Raw genomic sequence first — 9067 nt, 5'->3', positions numbered from 1 at the left:
TCCTGGCTCCCCGCCAGCCCTGGGCTGACCCTGCCGGCGGGAACCGCCTGTTACGCGGCCGGCCGAAACCAAAACACCCAGGAGGAGGGAAGAAAAACACTCCGGGAGGGCTGGTGGGGGAAGGGGGCGGTGGGCAGATGTGCCTTGGGGTTGGGGGCTGGGCGGGGGTGGGGGGGGGGGGGGGGGGGTGGGGGGTGAGGGGGGGGGTGAGGGTGGGGGGGTGGGGGGGTGGGGGGGTGGGGGGTGAGGGTGGGGTCACCCAGGCAACCGACAAACGTCTCACGTACCGCACCCGGGCTGTCCCGGCTCTGCTCCCAGCCTAGCTGTGCAGCCTGACGGGGGGGAGGGGAGGTGCTCTCTGAGCCTCAGTTTCTCCATCGGTGAAATGGGGGTAGTTAGTCCTCCCTCGGGGTTGTGAGAGTGGAGAGCGAGCAGAGTGAAGCTGTCGCTGACATCATCCACAACGGTATGTTTTTTTAAAGTGTGTTTATTTGTTCAAGTTTGTTTATTTATTTACTTTGGGGGGGGAGGGGCAGAGAGAGAAAATCTTTTAAAAAAACCATTTTTTAAGAATGTTTCTTCATTTTTGAAAGTCAGAGAGAGACAGAGCACAAGCAGGGGTGGGGCGGAGAGAGAAAGGGGGACACAGAATCTGAAACAGGCCCCAGGCTCTGAGCTGTCAGCACAGGGCCCGGAGCGGGACTCGAACTCACGAAACCGCGAGATCATGAGCCAAAATCAAGAGCTGGACGCTTAACCGACCGAGCCACCCAGGTGCCCCTCATCCACCCTAATATTAAAGTCATGGTTTGCTCAACAGCACACAGAGATTAAGGAGGCAAACCATGAAAGACTCTTAAACACTGAGAATAAACTGAGGGTCGATGGGGGGTGGGAGGGAGGAGAGGGTGGGTGAGGGGCATTGAGGAGGGCACCTGTCGGGAGGAGCGCTGGGTGTTGCATGGAAACCAATTTGACAATAAATTATATTTAATAATAATTTAAAACAGCACACAGATTAATGCCCCACCCAGGGGCTCCTCTGGCCCAGTGGACAAGGGGGCTGGTCCTGAGCCCCCAGCTTCCCATGGATTTGTAGGGTGGGGGGGCCTGTGCCTCCCTGAGCGTACCCCCCCCCAATCTTTCCCATTTCTCTCCCTTTCATGGTTCATTTCCCTGTCTCACATTCTCCCGATCCGTTCCTGTCTCTCCCTGCTTCTGTCTCTCCCTCAAGCCTGCCTGGGGATCTCCCGCACTAACCCAGCGCCAGCCCTCCGTCTAAGAGGCTCTCCCGAGCCCAGATCCTAATCTCCCCCACCATCTGTCCTCACTGTGGCCTCGGGGGGGCCCCCCCGCTCCAGGAAGCCTGGGGCTCTCTCTTGCTGCCCAGGAGACCCAAACCGCGTCAGAATCCCTCTCAAACCTAGGAAACCCAGCAGCCCGACATCCACCACTCCCCTCCCCTGACTTTTTTAGATGGGGAAACTGAAGCCTGTATCATGAGGAGTCTCATCCAGGGCCTCCAACCCCCAGTGGCATGACTGGTCATTCTGGTCCAGCCACCAGGCTCTGTGGCTCTCAGGCTGTCCTCCAGCCTGCGGTCCCCTGGGCCTGCCCCATAAATAGTCGCTGTAAATGGTTCCCCCCACCCCACCCCCCACCCCGGGCAGGCTGGACAGCGACACCCTCACCTCCCGCAGCTGGTTTCCCAGTGACTGTGGTCTGGTGGGTGGCCCAAGTCATGTCGCGGTGGCACTGGAGGTGGCCTGGTGCCAGCCAGGAGCTGGGGGGGGGGGCGGCTAGAAGCAGGGTCTGAGGTGGAACCTCCACCCAGGAAGTGCCCCCATTGGCCCCGAGCTCCCTGCCTTTCATCGGAACTGTGGGGGGGGGGTGCAGGAAGGGAGTCTCAGGCTGAGGGTCCCTTCTTCAGGAAGCCCCCAGGCCCTTGGGGACCCCCAGCTCCGGGTAACTCCTCCCGGCCTAGACTCTATGGAACTGGGAGTATCTGTGTCAGGCCTAGACCTTCCCAAGCTGGGGCCTTGGACTTCACCTGCACAAGGCAGGAACCTGAAGGTGGCTAGGAATGAATGAACAATCCCACAACCACAAAAACCCCATCTGAAGCCGGGTACTAAATAATACGTTCCAGGGTGGGACATTGGATGACGCCACCCCCTCCCCCAGGCAGAGCGCCATCCCAACAACGGGGTCTGGAGCCTGACGTCCTGGGTTCGAAACCCCTCCTCTGCCACTCATCAACCTGCGTGACGGGTTCATCTGTCTGCGCCTCTGTTTCCCCTTCTGTGAAAGATGGTACCCTGGTCTCGGAGCTGCTGAGGGGAGTAGATGAGCCTGTGGGAAGCTGGGTCGGGCCTATCGTCAACCGGAAGAGGTGAGCCTCTTCCCTCTGACAAGATTGAAATTCTAGAGGAAATCAGAGATGGAAGCATGGTGTCTGTACCAGCCCTGGTGAGTCTGGGGAGGCCCCGAATCTCCGTCCCAGACCCTGGCCACCTCTTAACTTCCCTCTTTCCCTTTCAGCCTCTCCTTTACCTACATCCCTCTGCTCCCAGATCCCCAGTTTACCTCCCTGTGAGATGGGCTCAAACAGGCCCACCCTCTTCTCCATTCTCCCGCAAAACTGCTCCTAAGCCCGACCCTTTCTCCCCAGGTTCTGGTCCAACCCCAGCAGAATCTGTCCCTGTAACCAGCAAGGCACTGCCTCCCTGGTCTCCGTGCTTCTGCTCTCAGCCCCCATAGAACCTTCCCTCCACGTGGCCAGGGTCAGACTCGCCCTGCCTTTCTCCAGAACCCTCTATGGCTCCCACCTTCCGTGGGGTAAGAGCCAAAGGCCTTGTCATAGCCCCAGGACCCTGCTGGCCTTGCGGTCCCCACTTCCTTCCAACTGTTGGCAGGGAGGCTGGGGAGAACCCCGGGTCCTGCGGCCTCCATCCAGCTGCACCCCGGGATGCTGCCAGAGGCTCTTGGTCTCCTTTGCGAGAAAGAATTCGAGGACAGACCAGGCATAACGGCTGAGTGGTTCAAGAAGGAACGTGTAATTCAAGCGAGCGTACGCTCTTGAGAGGTGAGAGCGGGCAAGGAAGAGCTGCTAGGCCTGGGGTTCGGGTCTCTAGCCTTTATTGACAGTTGTTAACGAGGGGGTGGAATATTTATTTCTTGGGGAGGGGATTTTGGGGGGAGCAGGGCTTTGCACTTTTGTTGTTGTTGTTGTTGTTGTTGTTGTCTTGGGCCTGTCTGGTTTGATCCGGCTTTTTGTGGCTTTGTTTTGGCGGGCTGCCAGGACAGACCTCTGACTTTCCCCATAACTGACCGTGACTCACACTTTGCTGGGCTTCAGACATCCTGTTAAAGCCTAACGAACTGCTGACTCTAACACACCTCTCACTCCACTCTGGCCACATTGGGCCTCGGGGAAACTCCTCCACGGCAGGCACTCTCCTGCCCCAGGGCCTTTGCACAGGCCGTGCCTCTGCCCGCGACAGTCTCCCCCAAGACACCCATATGTCTCCGTCACCTCCTTCAGGTCTCAGCTCGGAGGTCCGCCCACATGCCCCTCTGTTTCTCTTGCCATCAGGAGTCTGTGCTTTGTTCACAGCAATGTCAAGCCAACGTGCTTAATCAGCGTGCTTAATCACGTTCTTAATGAGAGCCATTTACCAGGCGCTTACTCTGTGCTAGGGCCTGGGCTAGGGGCTGGGGACAGGGCTGAGGACGATGGGGACATATCCCTTGGTGGGATTTATGGCCTGGGGGCAGGGAGGGAGGTGGATGGAATGAATGGAGTAGGACACTTGGCCAGATGTGGCAGAGAGAGAGTTTTTCAGATGAGCACCTTCTGGAAGGGGCGGCTTAGAGACCGAAGCCCTGAGATAGGAATGCATTTGTTTCTTCCTGAGGAGGTGGTGTGGGGAGGTCATGTGGGGAGGGCAGCAAGGTGGGACTCATGGGGCCTTTGGGGCCACAGGGAGGGGGTTGGTCGTCACCTTCAGAGCAGTCAAGGCAGGTGATCGGATTGGAGTCATGTCTCCCAAAGGAAAGAGCGGCTGTGTGTGTCTCACCAGTTCGCACATGGGGAAACTGAGGCTCAGAGGGGTGAAGTCACTTACCCAGCGTCCCCGACTCCCACGTCTCCAACCAGGAGCCCGCAGATCCCTCCCCTGCCCCCACCCAGTCGCAGATGGGTAAACCGAAGCAAAAAGGTGCCGTTACTTCCCAAGGCCCCCTGGGAACACAGTCAGCCCTCCTCCACTCCCCTTGCCCCTCCCCATGTCCCCTCACTGGGGGACTTTCTGACAGGGAGGAAACAGCAGCGGCTGGTTTCACAAGTGGGTGGCCAAAGCCTCAGTCCCAGTTTCGATTTGCTCGATTTGCAGATTTGCAAATAGCGTCTGCCTCCAACCGCCTGAAGCCTGGGGAGGTTTGCTGCCCCACTGGCTGCTCGGCTGCTCGGGGCTGATCAACCTGTCTGCTCAGGGGAGGCAGGGCAACCCTGGGCAGAGGGGAGGTCAGGGGTCTGGGGACCGTGTGGGGGAGCCAGGGGCCTGGGAGTGCACGGAGCCCTCATCCCCACCGAGCTTTGATCACTCATTCAATCGTCAACAATGACTTCATGCTTTGCTGAATTAGCACATTTTATTCTCCTGCCGAGCATATATTAAGTGCTTGCTGTTTAAAAGGCTGTGTACCAGGTATCAGTTCATCCCATCACCCTCAACAACGCTGTAAGGCAAAGTCTGAGCTTCCCGGGGCTGGAGCAGATGACCGTGAACCTGCCACATTTCAAACAACTTGTTCTCACACAGTCCAGGGGGCCGGAGGCCTGGAACCCAAGTGGTGGCGAGGTGGGCTCCTCCTGGGGGCTCAGAGGGAGCGCCCAACCCAGGCCTGTCTCCTGGCTTCCCGTGGTCGCCGGCAGCCCGTGGGGTTCCTTGGCTTGTGGCTGCATCACCCCGATGTCTGCCTCTATGTCCACGTGCACGTGCCCTTTGTCTCTGTCTTCTTCTTTGTCCCTTAACCCGAGTCCCCGAAGCTCTTGTCTCCAGATCCAAAGCTCATTATGTTTGCAGTGACCCTTGTTAAAGAACAAAAATTGGACCGAGTAGAAGACCTAATTGCCTTTATCAAGCCAGACACGGGGCGCCTGGGCGGTTCAGTCGCTCAAACGTCCGACTTCAGCTCAGGTCACTATCTTGCGGGTCCGTGAGTTCGAGCCCCGCGTCAGACTCTGGGATGGCCCAGAGCCTGGAGCCTGCTTCCGATTCTGTGTCTCCCTCTCTCTCTGACCCTCCCTCGCACGCACTCTCTCTCCCCAAAATAAATAATTAAAAAAAATTAAAGAACAAGAAAGAAAGAAAATTCCTGGCTGACTGGTTAAGACTTACATTCTCAGGGAGGTTGCATTTGCAATTAGGTTAGGTATTAAGCCCCCTTTTGGCCTAAGGGACACTATCTCGGGCCTGTGGCTTTGCTTTCACACCCTTTAAGGTCACATTCTCAGGTTGTGGGTAGACATCTCTTTTTTGTGAGGGGGGGGGGCACAACCCAGCATTGTCCAAGAAGATCATTATCAGCTCTACTTTATGGGCAACTGAGGCACAGAGAGATCAGGTTGCTGCCCTGAGGGGCTAGGACTTCAACCCTGGCTGTCGGGAGCCTGAATCTATTCGCTTCACCGCTCTGGAATCCTCTCCAATCTGCTGTGGGCCAAGCCCTTGCCGGAAGCTGGGGACATCGAGGCGAGCAAGGATTGGAAGCAACAGGTACATGGCCTTGTGGACCCCAGGCTAATGGATGTTCACTGTGTTCTGATATGAGCTTAAGACCAAGGGTCCCCCGAAGCGATCTGCCTGGTGTCCTCCAAAAGACGGGGCCACCTGGAACCTGTGAATGTGGCCTTATTTGGAATAGGGTCTCTGTGGATGTCATTAAGGTAAAGATCTTGAGATAGGATCATTCTGGTTTAGGGTGGGCCCTAAATCCAATGCCAAATGTCCTTGGAAGATAAGAGAAAGGAGGGGAGGAGCTGAGACAGAAGAGAAGGCCATGTGAGATGGAAACGGAGACTGGAGCGGGAGACTGAGTTTTGTGTGTGATGTGACAAAGGGACCCAACTGGATTGTTTGGGCTTTTTTTTTTTTTTGGTACAGAAAAGGTAACTGGTTTTATTAGAGCATGGGGACAGGACCCGTGGGCAGAAAGAACTGCCTGAATTGTTTTCAACATAGACTCTCACTTTACAGATTCTTTTAGACAATACTCTCCCCTCCCCGCTGCTGAGATAGATCCTGTCTATCTTGGAGCCAATTCCTGACCTCCATAGGGTGACCGTGGGCATTTAATTCCAATCCATTGGTCAACGTGTCCCTGCCTGTGCCAGTATCCCTCTGACTTAATTACAAGCTTTGTCATGGGTCCCCATAGCTGGTAGGACAGGTAACACCGCCCTGTTCTTCTGTATAAGTATTCTATTTGCAACCCTCTGCTCTTCCCGGTGAATTTTTGTGTCACCTTATCATGCTCCTGAGGGAAAGCCCGTGTTGTGACTTTGGATGGGGTTGTGTTAAAACTTCAGAAGGGGGGGGGGGACAAAACAGACCCTCCAATGGGGAGAATCTGCATCTTTTAAGCCTCAGCCTCCCCATCCATGAATATGGTACATCCACCTTCCCTGTTGCTTCTTTAGGATCTCTTAAGAGAGCCATTTCTGTTTCCCTGAAGGGTCGAGAGCCCCATTTATTTCATTTATTTCTCTTTCCAATGTAGGGAGGCCTCCACTTGATCTGTTTCACCAGATCATTCCTTCCTCTATCATATTCCCGATACCACCGAGCTGTTTTGTTTCTTTGTTTGTTTTTGGGTGGACCGATTTTCACATGGCCGGCATCTGCCCTCATGGGTCTTGGGGTGCACGACAAGTTCATTTTAAGCTATCCGTCCTCTGTTCCCACTCTTGGTGGAGGTCATGGTTCAGAGATTTTTCCTGGTGAAATGATGGGTTTCTCCAGATCTGGTCATTTGGATTCCAGCCCGCTTCCTCAGCGACATCAGTCATAAGGCCAGCCCCGTTCCCCCAGTCTCAGGGAATGAGATGAGATCCCCAGGTCCCCTAAAACTCAGGCTGTCACCTCTCACTCCCCACCTCTCCCCTGTCCGGCCTTCCCCCCAGCGTCTCCCAGGAAGGCAGCCCATGGAAGGGCGGTCACTCCTTATATTGCAAGTGCCTCCCCAGGGATGAAGGAGTCACTGCTCTGGTCTCTCCAGCCTCGGAGCTGGCAGGTGTGGGGGTGCACATCACATATTTCCGGAATGGCAGGGGGATGCCAGCGGCAGAATTCCCAGCCGCCTTCTTGAGGCGGCCTGGCGCCTCTGTCTCAGGCTTGGGGCATTCTCGGAGTTTTCTAGACATCCCCCACTCTGGCGCCACTGGGCTTTGCTCCAGGAAGAGCTGAGATTTCCCTCGATCCTGGACATCAGGCCTGGGATCAGACCCAGGAGCCCAGAGGTCATGTTATGTATTTATTTATTTTTTCCAGAGATCATTTAAAAATGCCTTGTGTTATGGAAAATTTCAAACATGCCCTGAAGTCAAGAATGCACAGTGACCCATGGGCCCGTCCCCGGACGCACAGTGACCCAGGAGGCACTGACCTCCGTTCCGTGACACTCCTTCCCCCTCGACCTTATGAGGTTCCTGCTAATCCCAGGGTCATGCTTCTCATCCGAGGCTCGAGATGGGTCTTACGGGATGAGCCCAGCTCCAAAATCAAAATCACCCTTGAGACCCTCTCTCCCCGTCTCTCCCCCATCTGTCTGTCTCTCTCACAGGTGGACTGGGTCCCCTGTCTCACCTCCCCCGTCTCCTGCATCTACCTCTGGGCCTCCAGTCTGAGTGGGATGAGCCACGCTGTCGAACCTCCGGGGAACGGTTGACGGGCTGGACTTTGAAAGGGGCCCAAGTTATACACGCTGAGCCCAACCTGGGCCTGGCTGCCTTGCCCCACCCGTTAACCCCCTCCCCTCATCCTGGGAGCCACGTTGCTGGGTCCCAAAGCCTCCCACCCCAGCTCCCCCATTGGTCACCCTGAATCCAACCTCCTGGTGACCCCAGGGGCTCCGGGGTCTCAAGGCACCGGCCTGGGCTCCTCAGCACCCCCAAGATTGTTCTAGAAAAGCAGGACCACGAGTGGACCTTGTCAAGGGGCGGCTGCGCACTGGGCATGGCTGAGGCGGTGCTGCTGAACGCCGCCTCGCTGGGTTGGCCCGCACCCTGCGAGGAAGCCTGCCGTGTAGACGAACAACTCAGGCACTTGGACAGCGGTGGGAATCGCGGTCCTCCCGTTGTGTCGATTTACGTCAGCATAAAGCAAACACGTACAGCAGACAGGGCAAAGGACGCCAAATCCAATCTAGGATTTATTTTTATTTTATTTTATTTTTGTTTATCCTGAGAGAGAGAGGGAGCGCGTGTGAGCGGGGGGAGGGGCAGAGACAGCGAGAGGGAGGGAGAGAATCCCAAGGAGGTTATTATGTCACTGCACAGATGGGGAAACGGAGGCAGCGTCTGGGTGTGCGGCTTTGACAGCTGTGACATCTCCCAGCCTAGACTGACCGCTTTTATCTTCTTTTCTGTGTTTATGTAACAGTATGTCCGTGTGTATTTCGCCAAGGCTTTGCAGATAGCACCTTAGGGTCGACATGATTTAAAATACAGACGCGTTTTATTCCGAAGGGAGGAAGGGAACACTACCAGGCACGTCTGGACAGCTAGAGTCTATAGTGAGATAGCACTTGACGTCCTTCCGTAGGTACAGCAAATAACTCAAGTTCCCCAAACAGAAGACTTTGTATAAAAGCACGTGAATTTTATGGGGCGCCTGGGTGGCTCAGTCGGTTAAGCGTCCGACTTCGGCTCAGGTCACGATCTCGCGGTCCGTGAGTTCGAGCCCCGCGTCGGGCCCTGGGCTGACAGCTCGGAGCCTGGAGCCTGCTTCCGATTCTGTGTCTCCCTCTCTCTCTGACCCTCCCCCCATTCATGCTCTGTCTCTCT

At 56.0% G+C, this 9067-nt stretch overlaps 2 long non-coding RNA genes across 5 annotated transcripts; both read left to right on the top strand.

Annotated features, from left to right (window-relative positions):
• Nucleotides 1-255: 255 nt before the first annotated feature.
• LOC105261320 lies at nucleotides 256-5120 on the top strand. Of its 4 annotated transcripts, XR_002149888.3 has the most exons (3): nucleotides 256-466; nucleotides 2185-3085; nucleotides 4698-5120. It is a non-coding gene; the product is annotated as an uncharacterized LOC105261320 (long non-coding RNA). The 4 variants fall into 4 exon arrangements; XR_002149887.3 differs by having other exon boundaries at nucleotides 2311-5120; XR_002149886.3 differs by having other exon boundaries at nucleotides 2189-5120.
• Nucleotides 5121-5265: 145 nt separating this feature from the next.
• Nucleotides 5266-8425, top strand: LOC109494819. Its single transcript, XR_002149898.2, has 2 exons — nucleotides 5266-5780; nucleotides 7846-8425. It is a non-coding gene; the product is annotated as an uncharacterized LOC109494819 (long non-coding RNA).
• The last annotated feature ends 642 nt before the right edge of the window (nucleotides 8426-9067 follow it).

The sequence above is a fragment of the Felis catus genome, chromosome A2 (genome assembly GCF_018350175.1).
Source record: "Felis catus isolate Fca126 chromosome A2, F.catus_Fca126_mat1.0, whole genome shotgun sequence".
NCBI lineage: Eukaryota > Metazoa > Chordata > Mammalia > Carnivora > Felidae > Felis > Felis catus.
The sequence above is the reverse complement of the archived record's forward strand: the minus strand, read 5'-3'. Positions and strand labels throughout refer to the sequence as shown.